This window comes from Centropristis striata, chromosome 18, assembly GCF_030273125.1.
Source record: "Centropristis striata isolate RG_2023a ecotype Rhode Island chromosome 18, C.striata_1.0, whole genome shotgun sequence".
In the NCBI taxonomy this organism is placed as follows: Eukaryota; Metazoa; Chordata; class Actinopteri; order Perciformes; family Serranidae; genus Centropristis; species Centropristis striata.
Window position 1 is genome coordinate 21,428,265 of NC_081534.1, and position 17,801 is coordinate 21,446,065.

A 17,801-nucleotide genomic window follows, 5' to 3' on the forward strand; every position below is an offset into this window, starting at 1 on the left:
CATTAGTGATGCATGAGTCAGGTTTTTTCCAACCCGTGGGTCCTGCATTTGTTTAATAATTTGACCTGCTCCATCCCGCCCGCACAACCTCATTTATTTTCACAACCCGCCCCATCCCGCCCCGCCGCTATTAAATACACGTCTTATGGATCTCACGCTCGTGCTTATCACAGGAATTGCACTTCACGTAGCCAATGCTGCTGTCGTCTACCGCACTAACTACCTCACAGAAATTGTCCCAAGCATGAGATTTCTCACTAATCTCCATGACTCGTCTAAAAATTGTATCATTAGCTTGCAGCATTTTTTTTTTTCAATGAAAAACTAAGAATAATAGCTTTCGTTCGCTCAGTGATGGAGGAACCCAGGAAAGACCTCTCTGGTAGTTCGATCACTGAAACATGATTGGTGTATTCTTCCAACCTGGACCTGATTTGTCAGCTTATGTCAAAGGCTTTATTTCAGTCACACTCACCTTGCTGAGGTAAAAGTGCTTTTCTTGCCCACTTCATTGGCTCTGACCTTTGATGTGCAGCAGAGAGCTACTCACCAAAAGCACTGAAGACGTTTCATTTCTCTTGTTTCAAGTTCCAGAGCTGGAATGTGATCCCATATTACCCCATAACCTTCTGCTTAGATTCTTGAGTTTTGTGTTTTTGTATTCACACTTCTGCCCTCCGGCCGGAGGTAGAGAAGTGTGAACTGCAGGACAACCAGGCTCAAGAACTCATTCGTCCCCACTGCCATCAGACTCCACAACAGCTAACTAGCTGTTAACCAGTATAAGCTATGCACTCATGATACCCAGTTATTTTGAGTTATGCACCATTGAATATATTGTTATACGGGGCAGTGCTCGGCCTACAGGTTAGGAATCGGGCTTGTTACTGGTCGCCGGTTCCAATCCCGGTACTGACGGGTCAAGGACTGAAGTGCCATTGAGCAAGGCACATTGCTCCTTGCATGGAGTGTTCACTTGTGTGTAAAAAAAGGATGGGTTAAATGCAACCTCTGCAAGTAGAACTGAAAAAACATTTTCGTTAACTGAAATAAAAATAAAAACGAGAGTTTAAAAGAAAAAGGAAACTAACTGAAACTGTATTATGTGGTTACAAAACTAACAAACATATAATTAAAATGTCCTTCGTTTCCATCTTTGTCAACTTTTTTCACACGTAAATATTTTTGGTTGATGTGAAATCTATTTCATCTATCTGGTTTAATGACTTAATAAACTTATTGGGGCTGAGATGGATAAGACAAAGGAAATAAAGGCAACATTTATTGTGATTTTTTTTAATCTCACACCCAACAAATACCTCATTGCAAAAAAAAATAAAACTAAATCCAAAACTAATAAAAACTAAACTAAAACTAAGCATTTTCCAAAAAATAAAAACTAATTAAAACTAGCAAACTCACTCTAAAAATGAATGAAAGATGAACTGAATTTGAAATCAAGAAATCACAACAAAATTAAAACTAAAACTAATGAAAAATCCAAAACTATCATAACCTTGGTTGGTACAACATCAAACTAAGAAAAGCCTGAAAAAGTTATTCCAGTTATTCCCTGTTGGGCCTGTTGGCCCCATAGTTTGCCACTGCCTGGGGCCAGTTATGCCGACTTCAGATGTCCCATAAATCTGACAGAACTATCTTTTCTCTTTGAGCAGCAGCATGTTATGATGTTGAATATCAAGACAGCAGATTTTGTGCAAACAATGGCATATGGCTGCTAATTAAGTAGATCAACATCTCTGTTGGAATCATGACAAAACGTAACAGCACCCTGTTATGCATTTTACTCAGGACTGTACAACAATGGTATCAAGTGAAGATGTTTGGTTACCACATAGTGCCATTGTGTGGTGAGATGATTGCATAACACGATACACTACAACATGCCTCTAACAGCTGAGCTTCCTAGCTTCAGATTTAACAAGTAACTTCTTAAAGATATGTAGAAAGTAATATTGATATTTTCTTTGCACTACTCTTTGAAGACTGAGGTCATTTTGGACAAACGTTTGGGATTATTGCATTGATTCAGTTCAATTGAATATGTTAAAAGAACATGCTCAAGCACTAGACTTGTTGTCGCCCCACAATACTAAATGAATGGAACACAGTAAGGAAGTGGCACATTCTGATTTTTATTTATATTGATTTAGGCAGGGAATGAAATTCAGGTAAAAGTTTACGTTAAAATGATGATAAGTAGTTGAATCTCTATAACAGTAGCCCTTGTATTCTAAAAAATGGTAACTATGCTAACTGGTAAATGGTAACCCAAAACCTGTCATTTACATTAACGGTCACGCTGATTACACTTCTGCTTCTTATTAGAACTGTCAATAATCGTCTCGTAAAAAAAGAAAAATCTTGGTATGGACAGGTATTATAGAATCAAACATAATACTTACACAGGGAGAACACTGACCCCTGTTGGTTTTTTAAGGAAACATTGTTTCCGTTGTATAACATTGAACTGACGCAGCTGTTTTTTCACATGCTGGCTAACGAGAAGGTCATGGTTTAGTGTCATCAATGTGTAGAAGTCAATTTCAGGTATGTTTATGCAGTGTTCATGCTTCGGTTTTTTAGATAGCGCATTTTACCTTCATTCCTCTCCGTGTCGGCATTAGGTTTAATGTTCAGGATAACGTTATAGAGTGTTATTGTCGAGTTATGTGTCGTTCATGTTCTGTTGCTAACATATCTGCTAGCGGAATAGCATCGGGTGGGCGATGTTAACGGAAGGTTCAAGGTGTGTTAGTGGAGTCAAAATATATGCACATTATTATAGTAATATTAAGTTAACGGTTACACTCGTTCTGTCGAACTTATACGTTCTAAACAAACTTGGAAACTGTTTACCGATGGAAGCGCTCCGCTGCGCAGTTACGCTCACTGTTCTAGTGACCTTCGGTCGACGTTAAAAACGTACTTTACGCTACTGCTGTTACCTAACGCTAAATATGAAGCGCAGAGGTTCTTCTGAAATTCCGTGTTTTTAATAATTATAGCTGCAAAAGAGTGTATAGTTACTAACTATTAGTTAGGGAGTTCGCATTAATGTTGTAGTTTGAGGGGGGGGGGGTCTGAAACAGTTGCAGTTTGTGTAGGTTAGCGTTGCCTGTCTATCACACACAGATGGCAAACGTTTTAAATACATATACTACCGGAACAGGTGATTAAAAACGTTTGGTATTCTTAGTCATGAATACCATCAATCTATCCATTTCCATCCGCTTATCCGAGGCCGGGTCGGGGAACACCGTTTTGCCATTACTTTTTACAAATTAAGACTTTGCCAGTACAACTTTTATTTTGAAAACGTAAATACCGGAAGTTAAAACTGTTCTATCAGCACCGGGTCTGTATCACCGTATAGCGCTAGTTTACATGTACTAACACTGATATTTTGTTGAGTTTTGCACATTTCCTTGAATTCCGAGTGGCCAGTATTAAAATATAGTGTAATGCAAAGTACGGGTTACTTGTGAGTGGCGAAAGTTTCAGACTGATTGCAGTTTCTAGCATACGTCACCAGAGGGAGACAGAGCTTAGTTTATCGTTGTAAACGCATTGACTATGAGGTAAACTAATTTATTTTGTTAATTTTCATCAACATACACGATCCCTTCATTAGAATTATTTAAATAAATCTCAACCATATAGTATCACTGAATAAATTAACTAGTCTACATCGTTAAAGATATACATTTGAGTTCACGGTATTCCTTCGCTGCTATTGGACGTTGGTCGCCCACGTGACCAGACATATCATTAACGTTCAAATCCTTGATTTCAAAACTAAAGAGTGCGATCTTCTGCGTTTGGTGTCGACTCGGCATAAATAATAATACGAATAAATAAACTGTGTATTTCCAATCTGAGAGTTTACATGTGTTGTAGTTGTTGAAATTATGTTAAACCGTGAGTGAGAGCGACTGTGCGGCGAATCACTCGGTTACCGCGGAGCCATTGTGGGTATCGCTTCTCGGCCTTTTGGCTAAGATCAAGTGTAGTATCTGTTCTTATCAGTTTAATATCTGATACGTCCCCTACCCGGGGACCATATATTAAATTGATTTTTGGAACAGGGAGATGGAATAGGGGCTTGCTCCGTCCACTCCACGCATCGACCTGGTATTGCAGTACTTCCAGGAACGGTGCACCCCCTCAACTTGTTAAAGAAAATGTAATTTTGACATGCCTATCGAATGCTTATTTGCTGTCTAGTTCCGCTGTTGTTCTTGATTGATATGAAGATTTGCGAGGAGCCTTGCTGTTTATTTATTCTAGGCTGATGGTTTTTTTAGGTGTCTTATGCTGTAGTTTTGCAATTCACTATACCTTTATTATGTAGGCTACCATAGAGTTTCCGACTCTCTCCAGCAGTTCATGTTCTATGGCGATTTTTATGTTCATTATATTGTAGTTTTAAATTGACCGAAGTTCAGTCTGATTAATAGACAACCATTGTTTCCCAGTCTGCTGACATACAAAAAGAAAAGCATGTTTAAAAAGCAGCATTGATTACACTCCAGACCTTTAGGTGGCAGTAGCAAGAATGTCACTTTCCCTCCAAAAATGAACAAAGAACCAGGAAGTGGTGGTATGGTGAGCTGAGAAACAGAAGTGTGCTTTTTTCTGGATTTTAAATACAGATCATACTACTTTTGGTAGCAGTATTATTTAGCTTTGTCTCATTTGAGATTTCTGCCGGGCTGTTAATCTTTTTTTTTGAGTGAAATAGTTTAAACTGGTGTTTTTTCTGGTCCGCTTTTGATATGAAAATACAGCAATGCATGATGGGAAATATAACCATTTCTCAAGTAAAATGTAAATAATCTACATGATAGAAGAAATGATTTTGTACCATGGCTGTCAAAGATAATCAGATAATTTAAAGTGTCTGGTTTGGGAGATTTCTATATTGTGAGCAGCACAGCAGCATTTATGTATTTATAAGTTTTTTTTGTGTCTTTTGGTCATTTTGTGTCACTTTTTAGTTCTTTAGTCCAACATAAAATGTGATTTGGATTTTTTTTTTTAACTTTCAAAACACTATCATGCTCAATAAAAAAAATGTAAATGTTGTAAATGTAAACAAATGTTGCAAATGTAACATATAAGAGGGTTACATCCAGTTCTAGCATTTTATACAAAAAATTGACCTTGTCTCTAGTTTTACTTGGTATATCATTATCAAACTAAAACTGGCCTCATGAAGTTTACAGCCAGAACTTTAGAGGTAAATTTACTGTAGAGCTCCACGCTGCTTTGTTTTTTACGTCTGGATTCTCCAAAAGCACCAAAGCATGACTTCTTCATCACATCCAGAGGGTTGGACGTATATTAGTAGACTAATTTTCTATTCTTCCGTTTTAACCATCAATTAAAATGATTTGGTCTATATTGCTTCTACCTCTTTATCTCTGTGTTTTTGTATCCAGATGTAGTTACTTGTTTATTTTATTTCTCTTTCTGGTAAATATTATGTCTTCTTGTATTCATTTCACCCTGATTTTGTCTTGCTCTTGTCTGGCTGCACTGTTTTAGTCTTCTGCCTTTTTGCTTTCTGCTCTTGCCCTGCTTTGTCTGTCAAAGCACTTTTTTAAAGACTCTTTAAAAGGTGGTATGTAAATAATTGTATTTTTATAATACTATGTAATTTGTGCACCTTTATTAAAAAACCCAAATAACCTCCTGTGATAATGATATTAATATACCCTTACAATAAATTTAGGTTAATCCAGATTAGGTAAATCCTGCTACAATAAAAGCACAGTTATGATGGCTTTCCGCTTTTATTCAACAGCTATGGAAATAAATCGTCAATGAGGAAGACAAGAAACTGACAAATGTTTGGAAATCTTCTGAAGGGTGAATGAATAGATTGTGTAGTTTATTTATGAGTGGTGGAAGTTTCAGACTGAGTGAAGTTTCTTGACTAGTTTCTGTCACCAGAGGGAGACAAAGCATAATTTTGTATCGTTGTAATAGAGTCTGTAAGGTAAACTCTAAACGTAACTCATTTATTTAGTTAATTTATCAGCATACAAAATCCCATCATTAGAATTGGTGATATTAACCTCCACCATATAGTTTTACTGATGGACAAACTAGTCTACATCCATAGAAGATATGAATATGATTTTACGGTTTTCCTTCGCAGAGAGCTCGTATTGGACAGTGGTAGCTCATGTGACCAGACATAGCATTAACTTTTACATCCTTGTTTTAAAAACTTAAGTGTGCAGTCTTCTCCGTTTGGTGTCGACTCGGCATAAATATACGAATAAATAAACTGTGTATTTCCAATCTGAGAGTTTACATGTGTTGTAGTTGTTGAAATTATGTTAAACCGTGAGTGAGAGCGACTGTGCGGCGAATCACCCGGTTACCGCGGACCCATTGTGGGTATCGCTTCTCGGCCTTTTGGCTAAGATCAAGTGTAGTATCTGTTCTTATCAGTTTAATATCTGATACGTCCCCTACCCGGGGACCATATATTAAATTGATTTTTGGAACAGGGAGATGGAATAGGGGCTTGCTCCGTCCACTCCACGCATCGACCTGGTATTGCAGTACTTCCAGGAACGGTGCACCCCCTCAAATTGTCAAAGGAAAGAAACTTATAAACTAATATAGGCAAACAACGTGGATGTGTTGTGCTGTTTGAGATTTAGATGGAGATTCACATGGAACTCGACTGTCTTTTTCCTCTCATTAGGGTGTGAGTAACACATTTGTTCTCGTTTGATGGTGTTATTATGTGCCTTATGCTGTAGTTTTGCAATTCATTATATAGGCTACCATAGAGTTTTCCTCTAAAATCGGTATATTGGACGATTTTTCTATTTGGTGTTTTGATTTTTCAAAACCTATATTCTATATTTCTCTATTGTCTATAACTCGCTGCAGAGAGCAGGACGCGTTTAAATGTCCACATACTATATAGTCTTATGCATGCTGCTGTAAAATGAGCCACTCAGTAACTGTTGAGTGAGACACTTCTCTTCACTGCCCTTTTTACTTATGAGAAGAACATAAAATATGTTCTTTTTCTGATAGGTCCCCTCGAGCAATTCATGTGTTATGATATGTTATTTGTATGTTCATTGCACTGTAGATTTTAGGTCTAATAATCGGACTGTACTGAGGACAATTCTGTCTACTGTCTACAGCTATTGTTTCCCAATCTGCTTTCTACTGACATAAAAAGAAAAGCAAATATTTGATGAGTGTGAAACGGAGTTAATAAGAAATTTGATTCCACTTGCCATATAAAAACTCAATCTCTCAACATGCAAACTTGTTTGTCCCATAGTAATTAAACGCAGCACCCCAGTGGTTTAGGGTCATGCACCCCGGGGGGCAGCTACAGTCGGACCTTCGTGGCTCCCTTGTAGGTGCACGAGCTATGAGTTCCGTCATTTTTCCCTATTAATTACCTTATTTTCACTACAAAGGAGTGGTTTAAGTTGTGTGTTTTTTTTTTTTACATATAGCTCCCTTACGGTTGAACCCATCCCTCTTCGTAAAAAGCTGACGGTGATTTTATTTTATTTTTGTTTTACAAAATGGCTAGTGCCACAAGTTAGCTTACCTGCACTGTCTTTTCATTTTATATTTTCCAGATGTGCTTGTGTACGTGAGAGAGCAAAAACCTGACTGACTGTACAATTAATTCCTGTGCCAGGTATGCTTAGTGTATTATTTTATGTTCATGTTGAAAATAATTGAGCAAGTCTCTCAACAGACCTTCGTGGCTCCCTGATGTGCATGTGTGTGTCAGAGAGCAAAAACCTGATTGACTGTACAATTAATTCCAGTGCCAGTGTCCGAAATAAACGGCTGGATGCCAAATGAGATGGTCGTCTTCGTCTCCTCGTAAATTACACAACGCCAGAGAGAGTACCAAGCCGCTAAAAGTGCACTTAATTTTTTCCCCGTCTCAACAAATATTTTTTGTGCTGTAACACAGAAGATTGCACAGTTGACAAGCATGTTAAAAACCGCATTGATTACACTCCAGACCATTAGGTGGCAGTAGCACGATTTTTTTTTTCCTTTTTACTTATGAGAAAAACAAAACACTTTTTCTTAATAGATCCTCTCCAGCAGTTCATGTTCTATGGCGATTTTTATTTCCATTATACTGTAGTTTTTAATTGACCGAAGTTCAGTCTGATTAATAGACAACCATTGTTTCCCAGTCTGCTGACTTATAAAAGAAAAGCATGTTTAAAAAGCATTGGTTACACTCCAGACCTTTAGGTGTCCGTAGCATGAATGTCACTTTCCCTCCAAAAATGAACAAAGAATCAGGAAGTGGTGGTATGGTGAGCTGAGAAACAGAAATGTGCTTTTGTTCGTTTTTCTGAATTTTAAATACAGATCATACTACTTTTGGTAGCAGTATTATTTAGCTTTGTCTCATTTGAGATTTCTGCCGGGCTGTTAATCTTTTGTTTTGGAGTGAAATAGTTTAAACTGGTGTTCTTCTGGTCCGCTTTTGATATGAAAATACAGCAATGCATGATGGGAAATATAACCATTTCTCGAGTAAAATGTAAATAATCTACATGAACTGAAGATAAAATAAATTATTTTGTACCAAGGCTGTCAGAGATAATCAGATAATTTAAAGTGTCTGGTTTGGGAGATTTCCATATTGTGAGCAGCACCATCAGTTAGCACTGTATGTGTGTGAATGAGTCACGTGTCTCCGATGTGTACAACTCATACTTACCTGGCAGGGGAGACACCATGATCAAGAAGGTGGTTCACCCAGGGCGAGGCTTAACCATTGCACAGCCGGTTTAGCTGACCTCTGCGAATTCCCCAAATGTGGGAATCTCGACTGCATAATTTCTGGTAGTGGGGGACTGCGTTCGCGCTCTCCCCTGATAACTTGTTAAAAGTAAACTATTTAAATGATCGCTACTGTTGAGTTTATCAGCAGTTAAACCTTTCTGAACTCTATGGAGTCTTGGTCTGTTTTGTCTATTGAATCTATTTCATGTATTTAGGTCAATGGGCGATGTGCTGAATAGGAGTGCAATTGACCCTGCACGCCATAGGCTTAGAGTCCACGTAGGCGAAATTAATTATTCTGATGTCACTGACCCACATGGTAATTTGCATATGCCTTCCCCCAGGTGTTTTGGACCAGGAAGTCCAAGGATTTGACAGCACACATGGCTCTGACATCATCAAAACAAACAAAACAGTGACCTGTGACCTCTCTGTCAAGAGTTAAAGGTATAATTACAGTGCTTGAAAATGCACTGTACTGTTCTTCCTAGGCTGTCAATCAACAGAATAAAGTGTTAAATGCATTCATTGTCATACTTTTGCTATATTTCAAGTGTGTATATGAACAAAAAGCTATTCAAAAGTCATGCCATGTAATTTTTTTGCTCCCTTTCTTTCAATAAAGTATTATTATGATTATGACTTACTCCTATGCCTCTTATGCTACTTCCCTAGAAGCCATTTATTTATATGGCCCTTATGACTTGACTTGGAGGCATTTATTCCCCTATAGGCCCCCCCATATCTTTACTTTAAGTTATTCTGGGACTTATATTGCCCCTTATTTCTGATTAACTAGGCTCTATTATTGTTTAATCAATTCACAGACACTCCACGACTCATTGTGACTGTAGCACTGACCAATTTTATTCAGTACCACAGCAAACAGCATCCAGCTGAACCAGAACACAGTAAACAGCTGATGACATGAAGGTGCATGAAGTAGGACAACAGTGTGCAGTCAGTGCAGAGAAAAACAAAAGGTGCTGCGTTAAAGGGCACTCACAGAGTACTTTTTGTGTCCCTGGATTGTTTGCCCGCATACCTTGCAGGTCGGGAGATGGTGCACCCTGGTGAGCTTCACGCCTAGCTCGGTGGGGTGGTCTGTCAGCCTCCCTTTTCTTGTACTGCGCGGATCGGGACCATGACGACCCTACCGCAGCAGCACTCTGTCCAGAGGGCGGCTGAACAGCTGGCCTGATGGACACAGGCGGAGTGACCTGCGGGATGGAGGCCTGACCAGCAGGCTGTGTGGAGGAGAGGCCCGCAGAGCAGGAGACGAGGGGCAGCAGAGGCGTGGTGACGATGGACGGGGCAGAGCAGGAGACGAGGGGCAGCAGAGGCGTGGTGACGGTGGACGGGGCAGAGCAGGAGACGAGGGGCAGCACCGGAGGAGGCCTGGTGATGGTGGAGGTGGCGGGGATTCTCCTCACTGGCAGAGGCAGGAGCTGTGGAGGAGGCTGCGGCGTCTCCAGCAGCAGGTTCGTCCGACCCCTCAACACCTTGGTGCCGGCTGTGCTGGGCGTGGGGATGTATTCCATCACGGGGTAGTCAGGTGGAGGGAGGACGTCAGGCTGGCGCGGTGCAGGAGGCAGCTGCTCACAAGACACAGACGCTCTCTTTGAGGTGGCGACTGGCTGCCTGGTGGCGTGGAGGTTGACCAGCCTCTCCTGCTGGCGGATGAAGTCTCTCACCGTCTTGGTGTTGATTTTGGGGAGAGGGATGCCCGCTTTGCACAAGATCGGGTCCTCCACCAAGACCCGGTGCTGGATCCTCTTGTAGCCCTTGAGGATGCTGGTCTTCTCGGGGCTGGAGCGAGAGGCCTGAGGGGTGCGCAGCTTGACCAGCACATACATCAGCCGGTTGTGCTGCGGGCTGATGTCCTGCTGAGCTGGCGCGTACCTCTTTGCCATCTTGACGCGCTGGACCACGGCGGCGTCAGCCAGGTCGTCCCTCTTGGTCCTGCAGTACAGGGTGTTGCCCCAGTGGGTTCGGTAGAGCTGGTGGTACCGCTGCGGCTGCTTGTCGTGCTCCTCTACGGCGTTCCAGGCATCCAGGACCCTGTTTCGCTGTGCAGTGTTGAGGAGCAGCTTCTGGTCCGTCAAGCCGACCTCCACCAGCGCAGCACAGAAAGCCTCCAGCTTCTGGAACCCGGGCAGAGGATTGTCACTGCAGACGTCCTCTTGTAAAACACAGAGAGAGAGAGAGAGAGAGAGAGAAAAGTAGGTAAGTTTCAATGTATACAATGTCTTGTTTTTCAGTTTTTCACATTAACACTGTATTCTCTTCTATCAGTAGATATTGTACTCACAAAGGCAGGAGGGTTGACGGAAGCAGTCTCGCTGCTGGTCAGCGTGATGCGGGGCTCCACATCAGTATGGTACGTCTGGGTCAGCCTCCCCAGGCTGAACGACCTCCTCCTTCGGCCCAGGACCGTCGTTGATGATCCCCTCCAGTGAGAACGCGTCCCCCGTGCTCTGGCTGAAGAGGTACTCCAGCCCGAGCAGCTCATCGGACTGGACATCAGCCGGGGCCCTGAAGTTTCGCTCCACCGGCTCGCCAAAGAGCTGCTGGCAGCGGGAGTTCAGGCGGTCGATGAGGGGCGCAGAGTACACCCGGTGGTGCCGGCCTCCACCTCCAAACACCGCGTCGGAGCTCCGGTCAGCATTCCACCTGGCGATGCCGCTTATCAGGTACACCTGATAAGGCCGCGCGGCACAGTGGGGACCTGAACATCACAACAAACAGGTATTATCAGATTAATGCAATGTGATGGAAATGTGTTTGCTCGGGTGGGTAGAACCACATCCGGTCCGACTTCAACACACGCCGCCTTCTAATCACGCCCTTTATGTCCTTGTAGACCTGCACTGGCGTGAAGAGGCCTCGCTCGCTGTCCTCTTTCAGCCAGGGGATGTCGGCATAGGGGATGCTGTTGGGGTCTTCCCAGAGGCGCACCCAGCCTTCCAGCTCCACCTGCAAGACACAAGGTGTACAACAACACACAACATTTAGTAATTTATTTTCCATAATGCGGTCATTTTGTGAAATGCATTAACATTGCTTGTGTTTTTTGTGATTTTACACTTACAGGAGAGTCACTCTGTGACAAGGTGGTGGCAGACGGCGGCTGTGAGGTCGACGGCGGTTGTGAGGTCGATGGCGGCTCCTCGGGACGAGCGTCAGGGGGCCCCTGACCAGGCGCTGTGGACGGCACGGGCGTCTGCTGCTCAGGAGGCTGCTGCTCAGAGGCAGCCTCCGGCGGACACAGGAGGCTGGCTGGTGGAGATGGGCTCTCCATGGCTCTCGAAGGTGGCGAGGGCATCCACCAGAGCAGTGTCGTCCGGAGCGTCGTCGGACCACGGCGCGTGGGAGGTGGCAGCTGCTGCTTGACTGAGGTGTGGGCCTCCTGCGCCATCCTCCGCTCCTGCTCGCTGCCGGCTTTGGGGTCCGCTGTGTGGCGCTTGTACCACTGCCACATCTCGAGGAACGTAAACGACCGGAAACGGCCCATGCCGTAAATGGCCCTGTCTACGTTCCTCTCAAGGTGGCAGGAGATGGGTGGAAAAAGCTCCACATACTTGAGGAGGCTGTCTTTCAGCCACTCCTCGTTGATCCCACGCTTCTCCGGCCGCTGGTTCTCTTTTACGTGGCGGTCGACAAGACTGAAATACACACACACACACACACATTGCTGTTAGTTTCAGTGAAGGGAAAACTGTTCATGGTTTGCTTTGGTGTTCTTGTAAATGCTTACTACTTGACGTAGCCCACGTCGTTCTCGACCAGCCACTTTAAGGTCCGGCCGGTGTAGCGGCCGAAGGTCAGTACCAGCTGGCCCAGGTACTGGGCCTCAGTAGGCCTCGGCACGCCACAGCGCCTCTTTGCTGAAGACAAGACATCTTATGACCTTAGTGAACAGGCAAGCAAAAGCTCTAGTGCACCACATTGTCATTACTTGTAGTATAAATGCAATGCCAAGATGTTTACCTTCGTCGAAGGCAGTCTTGGGGTCCCTCATCCTGTCGTCCCTCGGACAGACCTGACTCCTGCCCTGCTGGGCCTTGGCTGCCTTTGAGGTCGCAAGAACACACTGCTGCCTCTCTGCCGGCAGGCTGGTGTCGTGGATGTTGAGTATCCATGTCCTGAAATTGGCAATAGACTTTTAGCAATATCATTATCATTATAACCATTGCAATAGTCACTATTATTACACAAATGGAGGCAAAAGCAATAGCATTGCCACCAGAATTGAAAATATACAATTGGCAAATGTAACCGGTATTAAAATTCATACAAACAAGGTGGATAGAGTTTTTTTTTTTTTTGCATAAATAATGTCTCCGGGCCAAATCGCAGACGCACTTGACCGAGTCGCAGCTCGAAAGAGCGCTTGTGCATTGTCGCTGGTGTCACTCGACTTCCATGTTACAACGCTAAAAACGTTATCTGTTATCTGTTGATGTGACATTCACAAAGTAGACAGGAAAACGATATAAATATAGCCATGCTGTATAATTTTTTCCTAAAAATAAACTTTATAGCGTTGATTAAACAAAACACCCATGGTGCAACGCGGAGATATTTACAGCGTACGGTCATCCAGCTTTAACATTATGCTAAAAACCTTGTATTATAAATAAACAGGTGATCTTGTTGATAAATTAGAGAGGTATATCGCTAGAATATGATCGTAGTAGGTAAATGCAGGCCAAAATGTACGATCGTAGCCTCAAGTTCACTTATAATCTCCATTTTTTAGCGATAAGCAAGCTACCTACGTCACTACTTGGTGGCTAACATTACAAGCTAGATCTAGTTAAGACTGAATGCCCACATCAACCAAACAAAACCCTTTTTATATCAAATAAATGCTGTAGTTGATCTTTTAAAGTGTCCACCTTGGCTATTCTGAGGTGATTTTAAGAGGAGAGCCAGCGTTCCATAGATAGCGTCAGCTAACTCTACCTGTTAGGTGTATGGACAGATATGATTTTCTTTCAAACAAAAATAATCGGTAGCTCCAAACTAGTGTCCTAAATAGTGTCCCAACTGAATGCAATTTCATATTTTTTTTTACCGACATGGCAAATTTCAGTACAGTGCAGTAGAGGGCCCTGATGCCATTTCCATCCTGCATTCGTGCAGAATCATTTGACAGCTGATTACTGAATGGTGTCTCTGTCAAATCATTGAAAGAAATCATGAAGAATATGAAGGGAACTGAACAAGAGAACAGGGTGGGAGGTTGTATGGGATGACTTAGACGATGGATGTATGAACACAAAGTATATACTAGAGAAGGGAGGAAGTTGTAAGCGGAAATTACTGTAACAACCGACTGAACATCCTGTAAGACAAGTCACATTGTTGTAAATACTGACTAATGACTTACACCCCATGCCTTAATGTCACAGCTGTGTCACAATCTGTTAAAAAAAAATTGAGCATTGTGTACTAAAGGTATTTTGTTTGTTGGTATTATTCCACTAGACACATTGTAAGTGTAATTTTGACCATGCTGTGACTTTCCACTTTCCAGTAACTTTCCAGTTACAACATGGTGCCTTCAAGTACAGAAGTGAGTACAAACACAGGATACATCATATGTACATCAGGTCAGATGTATATTTAATCATTGAGATAAGAAACAGTCTCTCTTGCTGTAGTAAATTGATTTGTATAATTTTGCTTCTAAACTGCATGCAAATTGGCCATTAATTAAAACAGTCAAAATATCCTTACGAAGTCTGGCTGCTGGGGATAAACTAAGCTAACTGGATGCATTATTGTTGTTGTCATTATGAAGAATAAAGCAGCAAATAAGACCTATATACAACCTTTACTTTTCTGAATAAATCGCTAGAAATAGTAAAACTGAAAATAGCACATCTCACTAAGGTTGTATTGACACTAAACATAATTGTACCCTATCACATTTATGTTATGAAAACATATTTGTCTTATGTAGTTTTCTGTTGAGTTGTTGCCATTTCTTATGTTATCTCCTTTTTATAAATAAAGTTTTTAGACTCAGCTGTAGTCGTGTTTGTCCTGTGCTGGCATTGGGTGGGATGGGTTGGGTCTATTACAAGGAAAGGAAAGGATTATGTAAGATTGTTCCCACGTAAAGAGAGATCTGAGCTACATTACTTATATGTGGAAACACTCACTATTGTTAGAAAAAGTTCCATGAGGACTCTGTCTGACAAAAATGATTGCTGTGGAATTTATAAAATGCATGAAGTTAAAGCCTTGTGACTGGGCAGACAGAACCTCGACTGTAGGAGCCTAAACAGTGTGTAGTTACTGTCTCCCCCAAGTGGTGAAAGAGTGGAATGGCATGTGATAAAAAGAACAAGTACAAGTTGTGGTACTGTGAAATTAATACGAGTAGCAAATGTATTTAAAAAAAGAAAATAGCCAGAATATTTGTTCGGAATATTGACATTGACCAGATGAAAGATAAGATCAGAACATTATTTTGTATTGCAGACAATATTTTTGCTTTCCTCTGATGTAACTCATCTCACAACCCACATGATTGATTTTGAGAACCACTGCTGAATCACATTCATCCCTCCTCAAAATAATCAGTGTAAAAAAAAAAAAACATATGAAAATAATATTTTGAGAAAAAAGTTTACGAGATTAAAGTGGCAAATCTACGAGAGAAAAATGTGCAGATTTATGAGATTTAAAGTGGTGAAAAAAGTAGCTTTTTTTCCCCACAAATCTGAGACTTTTTTTGCACAGATTTGCCACTTTAAATCTCTTAAATCTGCGTTTTGTTTTGTTTTTGTAGATTTGCCGCTAATCTAATAAATACGCAACTTTTTTCTCAAAATATCACCTGAAGTAACCAAATATAGTTCTTTGCCTGATAAAGGGTTAACTAATATTCACTGTATAACATCACATGAGATTTTATACAGCCTATGCATGAAATACAGAGTCAGTGAGCAACACACCAAGCCTCTTATAAGCTTTGAATTTATTTTGACATATTATCAGGGGAGAGCGCGAACGCAGTCCCCCACTACCAGAAATTATGCAGTCGAGATTCCCACATTTGGGGAATTCGCAGAATTCACAACACAAGCCATTTTCTATGTGTCTATAAGTGTTTAAATTGAATAGTATATAGTTTGCTTACCTCAAAAGCTTGTAAAAAAAGTTAGCTTGGTCTCTCGATCGGTATACGTCCTTCTCTGTAGGCGATCAGGTACCAAATGATGCTCGATCGTGATGAAAAGACGTAACGAAGGAAAACCAGACAAAACTAAAGTGCTAAAAAGTCAAAATGTATCGTATTCCTGGGGCAAAAATCAGACAGGGCAGAAAATGTATCGGATTTTTCGCGATGTATTTCTTTTGACGCCGGCTGTCAAAACCTGTCTGAGGGCGTTGATTGCTCATTTGCATACCATACATTTGATTGGTAGTCTACGTCGGCCGGTTGAACGTAGACAGTTTGGCTCTCTGATTGGCCCAGAGTCTACGTTGAACGTAGACTCTGGGCCAATGACGGGCCGTAACTGTCTACGTTCAACGTAGACTTTTGCAAATGTGGGAATCTCGACTGCATAATTTCTGGTAGTGGGGGACTGCGTTCGCGCTCTCCCCTGATAAATTGTTTAATGAAAGTGCCTAAAGGGATAATAACGGGGACACAAAACGGGACCTTTTCTGTAAGGAATGTCCTTTTGGTGTAATATCTTTTCAATGAAATGCGTCTTGGATGGAATATCATTGTTAATTGGTGATAAGAAGATGTGTTGGTGACAGGATATTGACAATATTGACATAATGTCATTGTATGTTACGTAGGTTATACTTATTCTGTATTTTCTGGTCGACCAATTCATCTTAAAGTAAAATGTAGGTCATAACACTAACATAAATGTAATTCCAAAGACATTATTTTTACATTTTATTTTTATTAAGTGTTTATTAAATGATTTAGAATGCACTGAATATAAAGATTAGTATTACTCAATTATATATCATATATATAAAAAGGGTAAGTTAAAGACATTTGTTTTTAGTTCTGAAAAATTCAACAGACTCTGCGTCGTGCCTCTAATATCTTTGGATAGCCTGTTCCACAGTTTGGGAACATTATATATGAGATATTGTGAGATCTTTCTGCGTTTCAAACGACGCACGTGCGTCAGTAAATGTCATGGAAACAGAATGATTGTTACGTCATGTAGGCCTATATAAAGGCCAACAGACCTGTCGTTTCTCATTTTGCACCTGGACGAAGAAATGACCTTTTGCACCTTGACCAAACTGAGGAAAGCAAACTTTTGCAAACTTCTAAAAAACGGATCTTGTTTAAAAAAAAAAATATACTGCTTCATGCAACTTTTGTGTAAAACCCGAAGAGTCTGAATAGTCTTCAGTGGACTACCGGTCTACGTTGGCCGGCTGAACGTAGACAGTTTGGCTCTCTGATTGGACCAGAGTCTACGTTCAACGTAGACTCTGGTCCAATGACGGGCCGTAACTGTCTACGTTCAACGTAGACTTTTGCACTGATTGGTAGTGATTGGTACTGATTGGTAGTCTACGTTGGCCGGCTGAACGTAGACAGTTTGGCTCTCTGATTGGCCCAGAGTCTACGTTCAACGTAGACTCTGGGCCAATGACGGGCCGTAACTGTCTACGTTCAACGTAGACTTTTGCAAATGTGGGAATCTCGACTGCATAATTTCTGGTAGTGGGGGACTGCGTTCGCGCTCTCCCCTGATAAATTGTTTAATGAAAGTGCCTAAAGGGATAATAACGGGGACACAAAACGGGACCTTTTCTGAAAGGAATGTCCTTTTGGTGTAATATCTTTTCAATGAAATGCGTCTTGGATGGAATATCATTGTTAATTGGTGATAAGAAGATGTGTTGGTGACAGGATATTTCATTGTGAGATTTATGCATGTCTAACTATTTTGACCTATTACTATTTT

The 17,801-nt window shown here is 41.4% G+C and overlaps 1 long non-coding RNA gene and 3 other non-coding genes across 5 annotated transcripts; all 4 read left to right on the top strand.

The window, feature by feature from the left end:
• The first annotated feature begins 2,443 nt into the window (after positions 1–2,443).
• Positions 2,444–10,091, top strand: LOC131991017 (uncharacterized). Of its 2 annotated transcripts, XR_009396099.1 has the most exons (4): positions 2,444–2,571; positions 7,653–7,714; positions 9,177–9,279; positions 9,885–10,091. It is a non-coding gene; the product is annotated as an uncharacterized LOC131991017 (long non-coding RNA). The 2 variants fall into 2 exon arrangements; XR_009396098.1 differs by lacking the exon at positions 9,885–10,091 and having other exon boundaries at positions 9,177–9,479.
• On the top strand, positions 3,999–4,189 carry LOC131991737 (U2 spliceosomal RNA). The gene has a single exon (XR_009396169.1). It is a non-coding gene; the product is annotated as a U2 spliceosomal RNA (small nuclear RNA).
• On the top strand, positions 6,435–6,625 carry LOC131991748 (U2 spliceosomal RNA). The gene has a single exon (XR_009396180.1). It is a non-coding gene; the product is annotated as a U2 spliceosomal RNA (small nuclear RNA).
• Positions 8,760–8,924, top strand: LOC131991726 (U1 spliceosomal RNA). Its single transcript, XR_009396163.1, has one exon. It is a non-coding gene; the product is annotated as a U1 spliceosomal RNA (small nuclear RNA).
• Positions 10,092–17,801: the final 7,710 nt, after the last annotated feature.